The sequence below is a fragment of the Anomaloglossus baeobatrachus genome, chromosome 2 (assembly GCF_048569485.1).
Source record: "Anomaloglossus baeobatrachus isolate aAnoBae1 chromosome 2, aAnoBae1.hap1, whole genome shotgun sequence".
In the NCBI taxonomy this organism is placed as follows: Eukaryota; Metazoa; Chordata; class Amphibia; order Anura; family Aromobatidae; genus Anomaloglossus; species Anomaloglossus baeobatrachus.
In genome coordinates, this window is record NC_134354.1 from 137,256,424 (window position 1) to 137,274,103 (window position 17,680).

General features: G+C 45.4%; 1 long non-coding RNA gene across 1 annotated transcript in view; it reads left to right on the forward strand.

Moving 5' to 3' along the window:
• The window catches only part of LOC142291112 (uncharacterized), a 227,418-nt gene extending 216,690 nt beyond the window's left edge, over nt 1–10,728 (forward strand). The window contains exon 5 of the long non-coding RNA XR_012750434.1: nt 9,901–10,728. This is a non-coding gene — a long non-coding RNA (uncharacterized LOC142291112). The remainder of the gene's footprint in view (nt 1–9,900) is intronic.
• The last annotated feature ends 6,952 nt before the right edge of the window (nt 10,729–17,680 follow it).

A 17,680-nucleotide genomic window follows, 5' to 3' on the forward strand; every position in this document is an offset into this window, starting at 1 on the left:
ACTACCCATAGTAGGGAGCGGGGCCCGGACAGCTGCAAGCTTACAGGCCATTTGGACACGACTAAATTTTGCACAGAGGCAGGATCTGGATCATCAGGCAGTGCTGCAGGGGAACGGGACTTGGACGAGCTCCCCCACGAGGGCAGCGGCACCCAGAGACTTGGTTTACAACATTGTCAGCGCCTGCTTTCTTTCTGAATGAGTGCCTGATTAGCCCCTGCTACCAGCAAGCCTGCGCTCCCCCTGCAATCCATCCAGAGTCCCGGGACCTTCCCTACCCATGGAGGGAAAACGTCATCTAGCTGCCACCCGTTCCATTAACCACAGTTCTCCCGCTGGCAGCGGCGGTACTCCCTATTACCGCACATCACGGGTGGTGTCACAAACTATCTAATCCCCTGTAAATAACCCCTTTTTACAATTAAGAGTGACCCCGAGCTCCCCGGCTCCGGAGACCCTCAAGCCACATGTAGTGACACCCGAATCCGAGCGGTTCGACCGCTGCTAGGGGCGGTACATATATAATCAGCCTGAAAGTGCCAGTATAGCACTGGCTTTATGTTATATACAAGAATCCTAGTGATTGGCTCCCTTTTAGGGATGTTTTTCTTTCCATTTCATGTTGTTAGGTTACTTTCACACTTGCGTTGTTTGGCATCCTCACAATGTGTTGTGTGATGCATGTGACTGATGTGTTGAAAATAGTGGGATAATAAAGGCAACGGATTCCTGTGAAATAACGTGTTGCATTTTTTAGTTTTCTTTAGCCGAGAGAGAGAGCCCCCATCATCACTGCACACACATCGACACTACCGCCCCCATCATCAACGCACACACACTGGCACTACCACCCCCATCATCACCGTACACACATCAGCACTACCGACCCCATCATCACCGCACACACAGGCACTACCGCCACCATCATCACCGCATACACACAGGCACTACCGCCCCCGTCATCACCGCACACACCGGCACTACCTGAGTGATGTCACTGCTGACAGCGCGATTTACTTCAGTTTCTGCGTGGAGCTCACAGAGAGTGGTGGTGTTCTACTGTCGTTCCTGTCAGCTTCCGATGTAGCAGAGTTGAAAGCGTCGTGGATAGAGATGAGCGAACCGGTCGCGGTTCGGCTCGAGGTCGGTTCGCCGAACGGAGGTCTCGTTCGAGTTCGGTTCGTCGAACGTTCGACGAACCGAACTCGAACCAATAGGCTATAATGGGAGGCAATCACAAACACATAAAAATGCATGATAAATGTACACAAACAGTTAATAAACATTGCCATAACACTTACCGTTCCCCGCAATCCCTCCTGCACTCTGTCTCCTGCAGCTATTCCATCCGATGATCGCTGAATCCTCCCGGTGACCGGCACTGCCAGCAGAGATGCAGGACCTATCGTGACGTCAAAATAGCCATGTGACCAGTCACGTGGCTATTATCTCATTGGCTACAGACTGGCCACATGACTATGACGCGTCATGTAGGACCTGCGAGTGCATCTCTCCGGTACACGGTGCACATATGTGTATCGCCGTGTACCGGCGACATGCTCTAGCACACAGTCGACTCCCCGTTTCGTTAGGGACCGGCTGACACAGCCGGCCATTAACGGAGATCACCGTTGCCATAGCAACGCAGTTAGCTGTGACGTCACCGCTAACCGCGGCTCCGGGAGCACCGTTGCTATGGTAACGCGTCTGTCAGCGTTACCGCTGTTACCGCTGACAGCCAGCAGCACTGATCTCTCACGGAGTGAAGGCTGCACGCTGCTTCCCGATTGTAGTGAGGATTGTAGTGAGGATGAGGTGCCCCAGCTCATCAAGTGATGAGCTGGGGCACCTCATCCTCACTACAATCGTCACTACTACTACACTAGTGAGGATTGTAGTGAGGATGAGGTGCCCCAGCTCATCAAGTGATGAGCTGGGGCACCTCATCCTCACTACAATCGTCACTACTACTACACTAGTGAGGATTGTAGTGAGGATGAGGTGCCCCAGCTCATCAAGTGATGAGCTGGGGCACCTCATCCTCACTACAATCGTCACTACTACTACACTAGTGAGGATTGTAGTGAGGATGAGGTGCCCCAGCTCATCAAGTGATGAGCTGGGGCACCTCATCCTCACTACAATCCTCACTACAATCCTGAAGTGCAATTTCTTCAAATTCATTTAAAGGCACTTGGAACGCTGAAATTGCTGCTTATAATTTAAGCCTCTATTAAAAACCTTTTTGCTTATGGATTGAAAAAAAACTCTCCAAGTATCTGAAAAATCATATTGCAGTGATAGTTTCAATTGGCATTAAATATAATATGCCTTGAAGCATCACTTAATATACTATACTAGATTTAATAATTGCTCTACTACCGGCCGGGGTACTGCAACCAGACACCTGGTATCTGTTTGCTGCACTATCAATTACTTATTCTTTATTTTTACTTTTACTTTTATTTCTACCATATGTGGTTTATTCTTCTTTCTTTTTCCTTGTTCTATTGTGTGAATTGTTTTGAATAAATTTGTGTCTAAAACAAGGATAGCAATAAAAAGTATAAAATATTAATAAAAAAACCTCTTATCAGCGCTGGTTTATTGGGGATTTATTGGGCTGACAGGGTAATAAAGATGGAGTCTCTAATGTGTCTGTGTATTTATTTCTATTAAAGTATTTTTTCTCTGTGTGGTGTCTTTTTTTTTAACCCTTTATTGGAGATTCTTAATGGCCGGGTCAAACGTGCCTGACATTAAGAATCTCTGGCTTAATACTGGCTAGTAAAACAAAGCCAGTATTAACTCATGATTACCCAAGAAGCCACCCGACTCCAGGGCTGTTGGAAGAGTTGGATACAGCGCCAGATGATGGCGCTTCTATGAGAGCGCCATTTTCTGGGACGGCTGCGGACTGAAATTCGCAGCAGAGGCGCCCAGAAACCTCGGGCTAACCTATGCAGCAGATTCCAATCCCCAGCTGCCTAGTTGTACCTGGCTGGACACAAAAATGGGGCGAAGCCCACGTCATTTGGTTTTTAATTATTTCATGAAATAAGTGAAATATTTAAAAAAAACGGGCTTCCCTATATTTTTGGTTCCCAGCCGGGTACAAATAGGCAACTGGGGGTTGGAGGCAGGCCGTGGCTGCCTGCTGTACCTGGCTAGCATACAAAAATATGGCGAAGCCCTCGTCATTTATTTGGTGGGCAAAAAACGTCTGCATACAGTCCTGGATGGAGTATGCTGAGCCTTGTAGTTCTGCAGCTGCTGTCTGCTCTTCTCCATACAGACAGACAGCAGCTGCAGAACTACAAGGCTCAGCATACTCCATCCAGGACTGTATGCAGAAGTTTTTTGCCCCCCTGAAAAAATTATGTGGGCTTCGCCATATTTTTGTATGCTAGCCAGGTACAGCAGGCAGGTACGGCTGCCCCCAACCCCCAGTTGCCTATTTGTACCCGGCTGGGAACCAAAAATAAAGAGAAGCCCCTTTTTTATTATTTCATGAATTTCATGAAATAATTAGAAAACAAATGACGTAGGCTTCGCCCCATTTTTGTGTCCAGCCAGGTACAACTAGGCAGCTGGGGATTGGAATCCGCACCACAGGTTGGCCTGAGCTTTCTGGGCCCCACTGCTGCGAATTGCAGTCTGCAGCCGCCTCAGAAAATGGCACTTTCATAGAAGCGCCATCTTCTGGCGCTGTATCCAACTCTTCCAGCACCTGCCTGCTATACCTGGCTAGCATACAAAAATATGGCAAAGCTCACGTCCTTTTTTTGTAGTTTTTTGGCAAAAAAAATAAAAAATGCTTCCCTGGATTTTCCATTGCCAGTGAAGGTAACACCAAGCAGTGGGGGTTAGCAGCCAGTAGCTGCTTGGATTACCCTTAGCTAGCAATACAAAAAATGCAGCGGGAGCCCATATATATTTTTTTTTAATTATTTATTTAAATAACTAAAAACAAAATGGGCTTCCCTGTATTTTGATTGCTGGACATCACAGTGCTGTAAAAATAAATCTTTAAAAAAAATGACGTAGCGCTCCGCGGTATTTTTGATTCTCAGTGCAGATAAAGCAGACAGCTATGGGTTGCCACATCTGCCTGCCGTTACCTTGGTTGGCAATCAAAATACAGGGAAGCCCATTAATTTTTTCTATTTAAAAAATAGTTAAAAAAAAAATGACGTTGGGTCCCCCCATTTTTGATAGCCAACTAGGGTAAAGCAGATGGCTGTAGCCTGAAAACCACAGCTGGCAGCTTTACTGTGGTTGGGGATCCAATGTGGAGATCCCCCCAGGCTCTTTTTTTATAATTATTTTATAAATAATAATTACACAAAAAAAGTAGGGTCCCCCCCAAATTGGATCACCAGCCAAGGTAAAGCGGACAGCTGTGGTCTGGTATTCTCAGGGTGGGAAGGTCCATAGTTATTGGGCCTTCACAGCCTAAAAATAGCAGGCCGCAGGCACCCCAGACGTGGCGCATCCACTAGATGCGCCAATCCTGGCGCTTCACCCCAGCTCATCCCGTGCCCTGGTGCAGTGGCAAACGGGGTAATAAATCGGGTTGATACTAGCTGTAAAGTCACCTGAGATCAAGCCCAGCAGTTTGGGATGTCATGGCGTCTATTAGATACCCAACATCATAAACTGTCAGTACTAACAAAAAAAAATCGACAAAAGAAATTTATTTGAAAAAACAGTCCCCAAAACATTTCCTCTTTCACCAATTTATTGTAAGAAAAAAAATAAAGGGGTCCCACGACGACTCTGGACCGTCTAGAATATGGGGGGGGAGACACTCAGGGAACATATCCCCCATTTTCTGGGAGTGCGGACCCTTCATGTGAGGAGTGTGGGTGCAATGAATCTGCACTCACTCTCCCCGGGTCCACAGCAGCAGAGTCCATGTCGTAATGGTTGCTACCAAAGCTGCAATGCCCTGCTCATCAGGTAAGGGCATGCCTAATCAGGAGAACTACTGTAGAGGAAGCTCTGCTCACTGGTATATAGGTGCTCAGAGGTAATAATAGATAAAATTAGTGAGTAACCTCGGCACTCTAAATCTCCCAGACTAAGTCAGTAAGTCACAACGGATAGTAATGCAAAATCACTCTTCATTGGTCCGTATTAAGAAATTTTTTTTTTTCATAAGCATATATGTTTTTGTCCAAAACAAGTTACAAATGACGTTTCTGCCTGAGCCTTCGTCAGATTGGACTTATCTGCATGTAATCATGAAAAATGACAATAATCAGTATCACATAAGAGTGAGAGAACAATAACATAAACTCGAACAACGTAGAGGTACAATTGGGATGCAGCAAAAAAATTGCAACACAGCAAGAAATGAAACACATGATACAAATGTCATAATACAGTACAAGGACAATATAGTAATGACAAATATGGGGTCAGAGTAGGCTTAGACAGCTCTGGTACGAAAGAGATGTCAATCATAAAGTAACATGTGCAGTAGGTGTAGAGCTACACTATGCATGGCAGAGCTAATGGGTAGACTGACCATAGAAAAAGAACGGAGAAAAAGTGGACAAAAAGTGGAGAAAAAGTGGAGAAGAAGTAGAGAAGAAGTGGAGAAGTGGAGAAAAAGTGGAGAAAAAGTGGAGAAAAAGTGGAGAAAAAGTGGAGAAAAAATGGAGAAAAAGTGGAGAAAAAGTGGAGAAAAAGTGGAGAAAAAGTGGAGAAAAAGTGGAGAAAAAATGGAGAAAAAGTGGAGAAAAAACGGAGAAAAAGTGGAGAAATAGTGGAGAAAAAATGGAGAAAAAGTGGAGAAAAAATGTAGAAAAAGTGGAGAAAAAGTGGAGAAGAAGTGGAGAAGAAGTGGAGAAGTGGAGAAAAAGTGGAGAAAAAGTGGAGAAAAAATGGAGAAAAAGTGGAGAAAAAGTGGAGAAAAAGTGGAGAAGAAGTGGAGAAGAGGTGGAGAAAAAGTGGAGAAAAAGTGGAGAAAAAATGGAGAAAAAGTGGAGAAGAAGTGGAGAAAAAGTGAAGAAAAATTGGAGAAAAAGTGGAGAAAAAGTGGAGAAAAAGTGGAGAAAAAATGGAGAAAAAGTGGAGAAAAAGTGGAGAAAAAGTGGAGAAAAAATGGAGAAGAAGTGGAGAAGAAGTGGAGAAGAAGTGTTTGTTCATGAAAGATGAGAGATAAATAATTTTTTACCGGCGCTGTCATTTACTGTAACGTGATCATCGGTGTACAGTGTATACCTGTGATCATGTGAGCGGGGAACGGAAAAACCGTCCTGAATCATGATCTCCAGGGTCTCAGCTAGCCCTGAAACCCCGGAGATTTTCTGACGCCGGGGGGCGTTATTCACTTATTTCTGCCTGCTGTTTATAAACGGCAGATCAGAATAAGGCTACATTAACACGACCGATCCATTTTTGCGGTCTGCAAGAAACAGTCCGTTTATTTTCACGGGTGCATCCGTGTGGCATCCGTTTCCGTTCCGTAGACGGTCCGTATGTCATCTGTTTGTCATCCGTGTGTCTTCTGTTTTTTTTGTGTACTGCAAAAAAAAACTGAAGGAGGGTAAATGCATAAATTTACCCAGGATCCATAGCTTCATCCTACATGAGGCGGTCACATGTTCAATCCAGTGCCATTGTCTACTGCTTTTCACAGCGCTCTGGTGATTTTCCTGTGCTTGTGCACTTCATATCAGTCTTTTCTGTCATTATAATGGCAGAAAGACACGTAATGTCCCACTCTCCTGCATTTTGTAATTTTGCACCCTTTGGTGCCTTTCATGTGGCACTAAGGGGTGCTTAGCTTTGTATTTAGCCAAAAAAATGAAAAAAAAAAATGACGTAGGGTTCCCCCTAGTTTTGTAGCCAGCTAGGGTAAAGCAGACGGCTGCAGCCTGCAGACCACAGCTGGCAACCTCACCTTGGCTGGTAATCCAAAACTGAGGGCACCCCACGCTGTTATTTTAAATTAAATAAATAATTAGAAAAAAAAACACGTAGGGGTCCCCCCAAAATTGGATCACCAGCCAAGGTAAAGCAGACAGCTGGGGTCTGATATTCTCAGACTAGGGAGGTCCATGGTTATTGGACTCTCCCCAGCCTAAAAATAGCAGGCCGCAGCCGCCCCAGAAGTGGCGCATTCATTAGATGTGCCAATCCTGGTGCTTCGCCCCAGCTCATCCCGCGCCCTGGTGTGGTGGCAAACGGGGTAATATATGGGGTTAATACCAGATGTGTAATGTCACCTGGCATCAAGCCCTGGGGTTGGTGAGGTCAGGCGTCTATCAGATACCTGACATCACCAACCCAGTCAGTAATAAAAAAAAATAGACGACAAACACATTTTTATTTGAAAAAACACTCCCCAAAACATTCCCTCTTTAACCAATTTATTAGAAAGAAAAACAAATCCAGGTCTGGTGTAATCCAAGGGGTTGCCATGACGATCCACACTGTCCCAGTCAATGAAGAGCAGAATGTTCCCCATTGGCTGGGAGAGCAATGCAGTGACCTGAGCTAACATCAATGGGTCAGCCCAGGTCACTGCAGGGCATGACAAGTGCTGCTGTCAGCGAGGTACATTACCTGCGCTGATCTCCAGCACACTGACAGCACCTGTCACTGAGTTCAATGACCGCCGCCTTCACAGCCAAGTATCGCGAGAGGCCCGTGACGTCACCGCTAGTCAGTCTCGGGTCGGAAGCGAGAGAAGGTGATGTGACAAGCAGCGGCCATGGAGGACAGTGACAGCGCTGAGGTCGGGATGGCGGGACTTCATCACCGCAGGTAAGCCGAGCGGGACCATGTGTGCAGAGTGTGTGTGTGTGTGTGTGTGTACGTGTGTACATGCCGCGGGCAGGAGGGGGTGGAGCGAGCTGAGCGGGGAAGTGTGGGCTTCCTGCACGTAACTAGGATAAACATCGGGTTACTAACCAAAGCGCTTTGGTTGGATACCCGATGTTTATCTTGGTTACCAGCTTCTGGCAGGCTGCCAGCGATGGCTCCTGCACACTGTAGCTGTAAAAAGCCCTGCTTTTTGCTGCTAGAACCGTTCTCGAACGTATCTAGAGCTATCGAGCTTTTGCAAAAAAGCTCGAGTTCTAGTTCGATCTAGAACAGCCCCCAAAATCACTCGAGCCGCGAACTGGAGAACCACGAACCGCGAACCGCGCTCAACTCTAGTCGTGGAACCTCGTGTGGATTACGTCGGACCTGGAAGGGTATTTGGGGATTAATAAAGTGGTGAAAGAGGGTGTTTTTTATCTTTTATTTCAAATAAAGGATTTTTCGTTGTTTGTGTTTATTTACTTTCACTACAGATTAATCATGGGGGGTGTCTCATAGACACCTGCCATGATTAACCTAGGACTTAGTGGCAGCTATGGACTGCCATTAACTGAGCCGGATAGGGTCCTGGGACTGTCGCATCTAATGGATGCAGCAATTCCGGGCGGCTGCTGGCTGATATTTTTAGGCTGGGGGGCTCCCCATAACGTGGGGCTCCCCATCCTGAGAATACCAGCCTTCAGCCGTGTGGCTTAATCTTGGCTGGTATCAAAATTGGGGGGGACCGTACGTCGTTTTTTTCAATTATTTATTTATTCATGGTACTGTACGGTATAGACCCGCCCACCAGCGGCTGTGATTGGTTGCAGTGAGACAGCTGTCACTCAGCGTGGGGGCACGTCTGACTGCAACCAATCATAGGCACCAGTGGGCGGGGAAGCAGGGAATATGAGATGGAATAATGAGCGGCCGGCATTTTCAAAAGCAGGAGAAGCCGCCAGAGCAGTGTGACAGCTGTGCAGTGCCGCGCCAGTAATTGGTGAGTATGAGAAAGGGGGTGAGAGGGAGAGACCGACTGACAGAGAGAGAGACCGAGAGAGAAAGAGACCGACTAATAGACCGACCAACAGAGAGAGAGAGAGAAAGAGAGACCAACAGAGAGAGGGAGACCGACAGACAGAGAGAAAGAAACCGACAGAGAGAGAGAGAGAGAGAGAGAGAGAGAGACCAGGAGTTCTTTTAAACGATTTATAACGTTCTGCTGGACATGCTGGGCATGCTCAGTAGAACGTGATGGAAATCAGCACTGGAATCGGTTGCCAAACACATGGGGATGGGTTATCGTAATTCCTCAAGGCGGCGGAATGCAACGGATGCCGCACAACGCAAGTGTGAAAGCACCCTTACATGGTTATGATTGTGTAACATCATGCCAGGAGAAGTACATGTCCACGAGTCAGACATCTTGGGAGGATCTCTTTCCCATCCATAAATCTTAGCAGCTCATTTACTCATTAAGAAAATGTACTGTAGATCATGGATCACAAATAACAAAGTATTATTTATATAAACTTTCAATCATGCTGCCATTATACTGTGAGTGGTGGGTTTGTGGAGGGGTAAGGGAATCTAGGATCTCTGAAGCTTAAATAAGTAAACATCATCAAGGAATAAGATAAAACACCAGGGCAAGTGACAGTTGTATCACAGTTACTTAATATAAAAAGGCTAGGCCGGACCAAGAATAGGAAGAGTTGGCTGCAGAACCTGCACAGGAAGATTAGTGACATGATCTGAGAGGAAGATTTGTTACCTGAGCAAAGAGAAAGATTCGTGACCTGTGTTAGTAGAAGACCATGATTTATGCCAGTGTAGCACCCACGGGGCAAGGGGTTAACTTTACTCATCGCCGGGCCTGATGATGTCGGGTCAGGGGGAAATCACGGGTGGCCCTACCCGGCTTTGTGGCCCCTAGGTGTACAATAAAGAAGGGGGGGGATTATGGTGAAGGATTGTCTCGTGATGTCACCTGCGGTATCCGGCCAGGGAATAGCCGCCTCTGCTGTCGCGGTCCTCCGGTGCAGATGGTTGTAGCAGCTAAGATGTTTCTACTCCCTACAGGTCGAGCGGGCCACGGGGAGGATGATGGCAGGCCCTGAAGCGCGGGGCACCGGCAAAGACAGGTGCACACAGTCTCTGCGTGTTCAAGGTTTCCTTACTCACAGTCCTGGTTTACCAGGGAGATGCCGGTCACCGCCGTGATGGGCTCCAGTCGATCCCGAGCAATTCGAGGTCACCGCCGGTGTTCCCACTGTGAGTCCTTTCTAGTCGGGGTCCCTCCAATCCTTGTGTATGTGTATTATGGAACGGGCTGCAGGAGTTTCCTGCACCCTCAGGGGCGCCACACCAGTAGAAGACCGGGACTTGTGCCAGGAAAAGACTGTGACTTATGCCAGTGGGAGATCCATGACCAGCACCAGTAGAAGACTGTGATTTGATCTGATAATCTGACCTAGGCCGAGAGATGACCCTGCTGTAGCAGAGTACCGTATCCATGGGCCATCGCTTCCTGCACAGAAATTCAGTATTGAATGGGGACTTAGGTCATGCTTAAGAGCACGAAGGTAGCCTGCCAGTGGAGGGAGTGCATAGATCCCTCCAATTTGAACTTGCGGCCTAGCAAATACTGTCTCTGACCCCGCTAGAGCTTGTACACTGTATAATATTGTTTAGATAAGTAGATGACAGTAACAAATAGAGTGACACTGACATTGCCCTGCTAGAAGGATCTAGAGTGTGATAACACTGACTGTGACCATTAGTTAGTGGTAAGAATAATACTGTGTAATAATCCTGTGTAAAGAATACTGTGATTGTATTCCATATACTTGTGCTGCTGATTAATCCACCGTACAATAATCTAATTTACTACTGCTACTCATGTTATACCAATATCTCACATTTAAAGTGCTAATCCTTTGTTTGTATATAGTTAATAAAAAGTTGTTGGTTTGGTCACCACTGCTTCTTCATTGTCTGCATCGTAGCATCTGGTTATCCGATCACTTATACTTGGCGTAGTTGACAGGATGCAACATTCAATTGCAGAAATGGCAGATCAGTCAGAGAATGAGTTCACAGAGGGCAGACTCCCCCTTGGAGCTGTTTAATTACATACCAAAATTTAATGGAGACAATTTACTGATGCAGGACTGGGTCCAACAACTGAAAAGTATGTTATATATGTACCCTATCACACCCACTTTACAAGCGGAGATAGCCCTCCTGACTCTGAATGGAGAAACCCAACAGACGGTCATGAGTTCGAGAACAAGAGGATCCGACTGCAGTGGGAATGGTTTAAAGTCATGAAGTTGATGCCTCAGAACCACCCAACAAACTAGGCCCCTGAGTTATGACAGGAAAAGTAAGAGATCAGGAGGGAACTCCAGAGCATAAGAAAAGCTCCTACAGCTACTACAAAGCTAAATTCTGTATCACGGTATGAAAAATGACCAGAGAGGGGATATCCCTCTCCAGGGAACAATGATTCAGGTCTAGGCACCCACCAGACAAGCACAGAATTGAATGATGGGCTTGTGGAGGAGTGGGACACGTGTCAAGAAGTTGCCCAACTTGAGGCAGTCAACAATGCTGGCAGCTATTAAACTGAAGCACTCCACGATTAGGGAGCATACCGCTGGGCTAGGTCCCTCCATAAGGAGGATTGAAAGTTACAAAGACATCATTTATGAGTCCCACTATGTGGGCCTAGTTAAACATACAAAGGATTTGTCGTTTAATAGACACAGGGTACTAGGTGATCACAATGCCAGGAGTATGGCCTCCATTCAGTTGCCCATCCCAGTAGAGGGGGTGGCATTGATAGAGATGATGCATCTCTGGGGGAAGGATCTGGGAGAGAAGGGGATTGTACTAGTGAAAGGCATCATTGGAAGTGAGCTTATTGTGACAGCCAATGGGGAATGACTAGAGACATTCAAATTGGCTCAGCCCAAGTAGGTAAGTATTCCAACACCTTGCCAAATTCAGAGATCGCTAGCCGCATCCCAACCTCTATGGAAAGATGTGGTACTCTGTAATATCACTCTGACTGTGCCAAATGGTCAGATGGTGCATGCTATGCCGTACAGGCTTGAACGTCCTTAAAAAGAGGGGAGGTGCAGGTCGAACCCCAGGGGATAGGAGAAAAGATGCCTAGACTACTGGTTGCCCGCACCTTAGCAAGTGTGCATCAAGGATGTGTGCTGGTGAAATATCATAATTTCAGCAAGACAAAGAAAGAAAGTGGCCTGAATCTATGTGATGTGGGAGAAACTCGCGAGATCAAACACTGTGAAATTAGGGGCTGTGGATGGCAATCCATGGACATTGTTGGTGTCCATCAAGCAGAAGAAGAGGGTATGCAAGATGAGACGGTCTTCATCCTGGAGCAGATGGAAACATCTGTCTGAGATTTCCCTCGGACAATTGGGACACATGGAAGACCTGCTGGGAGAATACCAAGAAGTGTTTTACCGTCACGATGATGGCTTTGAGTGTACAGATATATTCCAGTGTAAGATTCCTACGAGATATACAACCCCCATATGAGGAAGATAACATCAGATTCCACCACAAATGTATCAAGAATTGAGGGATATGCTGGCCCTGAAATGACTGTCACTTATGATGCTTTATTTCAGGGAGGAGACAGAGTCTGTGACAGTGACAGCAGCTTCTGTCCCCTGATAACACTTCATTTGAGTATCCCAGCATGACCTGGGATTCTCAAGCGAAGTGTCATTAGACAGAAAGTTTTAAAAAAAATCAATAGTAGTTAATGTAGTCAGGGAAGGATAGGATTTTTTTAATACAAAGATATTAGAAATTAGTTTAGATTGGGATAATAAATAAATAGCTAATTCAAAATTTTTCAGCCTTTGGATCACCCCTTTAAAAAGAACATGACACAAGGCCAAAAGTGACCAGTTTTTGCTCTTTTGTTACTACCACTGCTCCCCTGAGTATTCTATATTGTATTCTAAATATGACATAAGGTTTCATAAATATGGATCATTTATTTAATGCTAACTATTATGATCTTTACCAAGTGCGCATGGGTCAAAGGGTAATAATTCAGGACAGTCTAATGCACCCCTCCTCGTCCGAAAATCATGCGCGTCATACCCCTTGGTAAAAAGACCATAAAAATCATATCTAAATAAAAAGACATACCTTGATTTAGAAAAAACAAAACAACGGAATACTCAGGGAAGCAGCAAAAAGTAAATAAGAGCAAAAACTGTCCACCTTTGTCCTGGTGACACGTTCTCTTTAATAGACATTTTGTAGTAGGAGCAGCATGTGTAATGGCAAGAAAACTCTGGAATAGAGAGGGACAAACTGTAAAGTTCGGGTGTTCATACCAAATACAGACTTTTAAAAAAAAAAATCAGTGTTTGAGTTTGGAGTTCGAGTATTGTATGTATACTAACCACTCTATCGAGCATTGGGATGCTCGGTGCTCTGCCCAGTGGAAGTCACTTGCAGTCTCTTAATGGCTCTCTCTGGGGGTAAAAACAAAATTTTCAGATTTCGTATGTGCCAAAAAAGACCTTACCCTCCTCACGTGAAATGCTCTTTTGATGACTGGCTGTTTGTGGGCAGAGAGCCGAACTAACCAATCATTGACTTCCAATGGGGTTCAGGCTCTGGGATCAATTTCAGGTCAAATCCAGGTCTTGAACTGAAATGTATCTAAAGTCCCGCTGAACTCAGCGAACTCGAACATCAACCAGTCCGCTGAGCTCTACTCTGGAACTTCTTCTCCTGTGATATCCAAGTTTTGCCTATAGTATAACTGGAGATCTGTAAATCACAATAGACAGGACATTTTGATAATTTCCCATTAGAATTAATTAAAGAGAAACTTCAACATCGTAGGACAAAAATGTGTACCATAGTCCTGCATTATTTGCACTTCTTGGGCCTTAATGAACAAGCCACTCTTCTGATTTAATAAATTACATGATAATTAGTGATCCCTAATGGTAGGCATCCAGTAAGAAGTATATTATGGTTGTTACATTCTATATATGATTTTAGGAAATACTAGAGCTAATCAACAAGATAGAAATACAGAAGAACACAAGATAGATAAGGGTGATATCTATGATATGTAGGAAGTGTCTATTTAATACATTCTAAAAGATCAATAAACAGGTGTATTATCACCCAGGAGAGTTTGGATCCGGTTTTTATAATGCTTTGAAGAAATACATTCCAAGAGGAAAAATACGAAAGCCTGTGTTGAAAAAAGTTATGGTGACAGACCTGATGAAGACATCTGTTCTGGGTAGAATTGTGTTGTACAGAAAAGCTAATAAAGTACCCTTAACTAGTGATCTCTCTGGGTATATTTCCTGTGCCCCACCAGGTGATGGTTTGTTTTTCCTACTAGAATGCATTTTATATCTGTTGTTGATACATTATTAGTAGTAACTGTTATATTACTCATTACTTAAATGGAATCTGTTAGCAGGTTTGTGCTATGTAATCTAAAGACAGCATGCTGTAAGGGTTAAAACTAGAGATGAGCGAACCGGTCGCGGTTCGGCTCGAGGTCGGTTCGCCGAGCCGAGGTCCCGTTCGAGTTCGGTTCGTCAAACGTTCGACGAACCGAACTCGAACCAATAGGCTATAATGGGAGGCAATCACAAACACATAAAAATGCATTATAAATGTACAGATACAGTTAATAAACATTGCCATAACACTTACCGGTCCCCGCGATCCCTCCTGCACTCTGTCTCCTGCCGCTATTCCATCCGGTGATCGCTGAATCCTCCCGGTGACCGGCACTGCCAGCAGAGATGCAGGACCTATCGTGACGTCAAAATAGCCATGTGATCAGTCACGTGGCTATTATCTCATTGGCTACAGACTGGTCACATGACTATGACGCGTCATGTAGGACCTGCGAGTGCATCTCTCCGGTACACGGTGCACATTTGTGTATCGCCGTGTACCGGCGACATGCTCTAGCACACGGTCGACTCCCCGCTCCGTTAGGGACCGGCTGACACAGACGGTCATTAACGGAGATCGCCGTTGCCATAGCAATGCAGTTAGCGGTGACGTCACCGCTAACCGCGGCTCCGGGAGCACCGTTGCTATGGTAACGCGTCTGTCAGCGTTACCGCTGTTACCGCTAGCAGCATTGATCACTCACGGAGTGAAGGCTGCACGCTGCTTCTCGTGCAGCTTTCACGGAGTGAATGCTCCACGGGAAGCAGCGTCTTCCCCCATGCAGCAGTGATGTAGCAGAGCTGCATTTGTTGAACGAGAAAGACAGAAGACCATGGATCGTGGAGGGCTGACAGGGGGTAATAAAGATGGAGTCTCTAATGTGTCTGTGTATTTATTTCTATTAAAGTATTTTTTCTCTGTGTGGTGTCTTTTTTTAACCCTTTATTGGAGATTCTTAATGGCCGGGTCAAACGTGCCTGACATTAAGAATCTCTGGCTTAATACTGGCTAGTAAAACAAAGCCAGTATTAACTCATGAATACCCAACAAGCCACCTGACTCCAGGGCTGTTGGAAGAGTTGGATACAGCGCCAGATGATGGCGCTTCTATGAGAGCGCCGTTTTCTGGGATGGCTGCGGACTGCAATTCGCAGCAGAGGCGCCCAGAAACCTCGGGCTAACCTGTGCTGCGGATTCCAATCCCCAGCTGCCTAGTTGTACCTGGCTGGACACAAAAATGGGGCGAAGCCCACGTCATTTGTTTTTTAATTATTTCATGAAATAAGTGAAATAATTAAAAAAAACGGGTTTCCCTATATTTTTGGTTCCCAGCCGGGTACAAATAGGCAACTGGGGGTTGGAGGCAGCCCGTGGCTGCCTGCTGTACCTGGCTAGCATACAAAAATATGGCGAAGCCCACGTCATTTTTTTGGTGGGCAAAAAAGGTCTGCATACAGTCCTGGATGGAGTATGCTGAGCCTTGTAGTTCTGCAGCTGCTGTCTGCTCTTCTCCATACAGACAGACAGCAGCTGCAGAACTACAAGGCTCAGCATACTCCATCCAGGACTGTATGCAGAAGTTTTTTGCCCCCTGAAAAAATTATGTGGGCTTCGCCATATTTTTGTATGCTAGCCAGGTACAGCAGGCAGGTACGGCTGCCCCCAATCCCCAGTTGCCTATTTGTACCCGGCTGGGAACCAAAAATAAAGGGAAGCCCTTTTTTTATTATTTCATGAATTTCATGAAATAATTAGAAAACAAATGACGTAGGCTTCGCCCCATTTTTGTGTCCAGCCAGGTACAACTAGGCAGCTGGGGATTGGAATCCGCAGCACAGGTTGGCCTGAGCTTTCTGGGCCCCACTGCTGCGAATTGCAGTCTGCAGGAGCCTCAGAAAATGGCATTTTCATAGAAGCGCCATCTTCTGGCGCTGTATCCAACTCTTCCAGCACCTGCCTGCTATACCTGGCTAGCATACAAAAATATGGCGAAGCTCACGTCCTTTTTTTGTAGTTTTTTGGCAAAAAAAATAAAAAATGCTTCCCTGGATTTTCCATTGCCAGTGAAGGTAACACCAAGCAGTGGGGGTTAGCAGCCAGTAGCTGCTTGGATTACCCTTAGCTAGCAATACAAAAAATGCAGCGGGAGCCCATATATATTTTTTTAATTATTTATTTAAATAACTAAAAACAAATTGGGCTTCCCTGTATTTTGATTGCTGGACATCACAGTGCTGTAAAAATAAATCTTTAAAAAAATGACGTAGCGCTCCGCGGTATTTTTGATTCTCAGCGCAGATAAAGCAGACAGCTATGGGTTGCCACCCCCATCTGCCTGCCGTTATCTTGGTTGGCAATCAAAATACAGGGAAGCCCATTAATTTTTTCTATTTAAAAAATAGTTAAAAAAAAAAAATGACGTTGGGTCCCCCCATTTTGATAGCCAGCTAGGGTAAAGCAGACGGCTGTAGCCTGAAAACCACAACTGGCAGCTTTACCGTGGTTGGGGATCCAATGTGGAGGTCCCCTCAGGCTCTTTTTTATAATTACTTTATAAATATTAATAATTACACAATAAAAGTAGGGTCCCCCACAAATTGCATCACCAGCCGAGGTAAAGCGGACAGCTGTGGTCTGATATTCTCAGGGTGGGAAGGTCCATAGTTATTGGGCCTTCACAGCCTAAAAATAGCAGGCCGCAGGCACCCCAGACGTGGCGCATCCACTAGATACCCAACATCATAAACTGTCAGTACTAACAAAAAAAAAAAATCGACAAAAGAAATTTATTTGAAAAAAACAGTCCCCAAAACATTTCCTCTTTCACCAATTTATTGTAAGAAAAAAAATAAAGGGGTCCCACGACGACTCTGGACCGTCTAGAATATGGGGGGGAGACACTCGAGGAACGTATCCCCCATTTTCTAGGAGTGCGGACCCTTCATGTGAGGAGTGTGGGTGCAATGAATCTGCACTCACTCTCCCCGGGTCCACAGCAGCAGAGTCCATGTCGTAATGGTTGCTACCAAAGCTGCAATGCTCTGCTCATGAGGTAAGGGCATGCCTAATCAGGAGAACTACTGTAGAGGAAGCTCTGCTCACTGGTATATAGGTGCTCAGAGGTAATAATAGATAAAATTAGTGAGTAACCTCGGCACTCTAAATCTCCCAGACTAAGTCAGTAAGTCACAACGAATAGTAATGCAAATCACTCTTTATTGGTCCGTATTAAGAAAAAAATTTTTTCATAAGCATATATGTTTTTGTCCAAAACAAGTTACAAATGACGTTTCGGAATGAGCCTTCGTCAGATTGGACTTATCTGCATGTAATCATGAAAAATGACAATAATCAGTATCACATAAGAGTG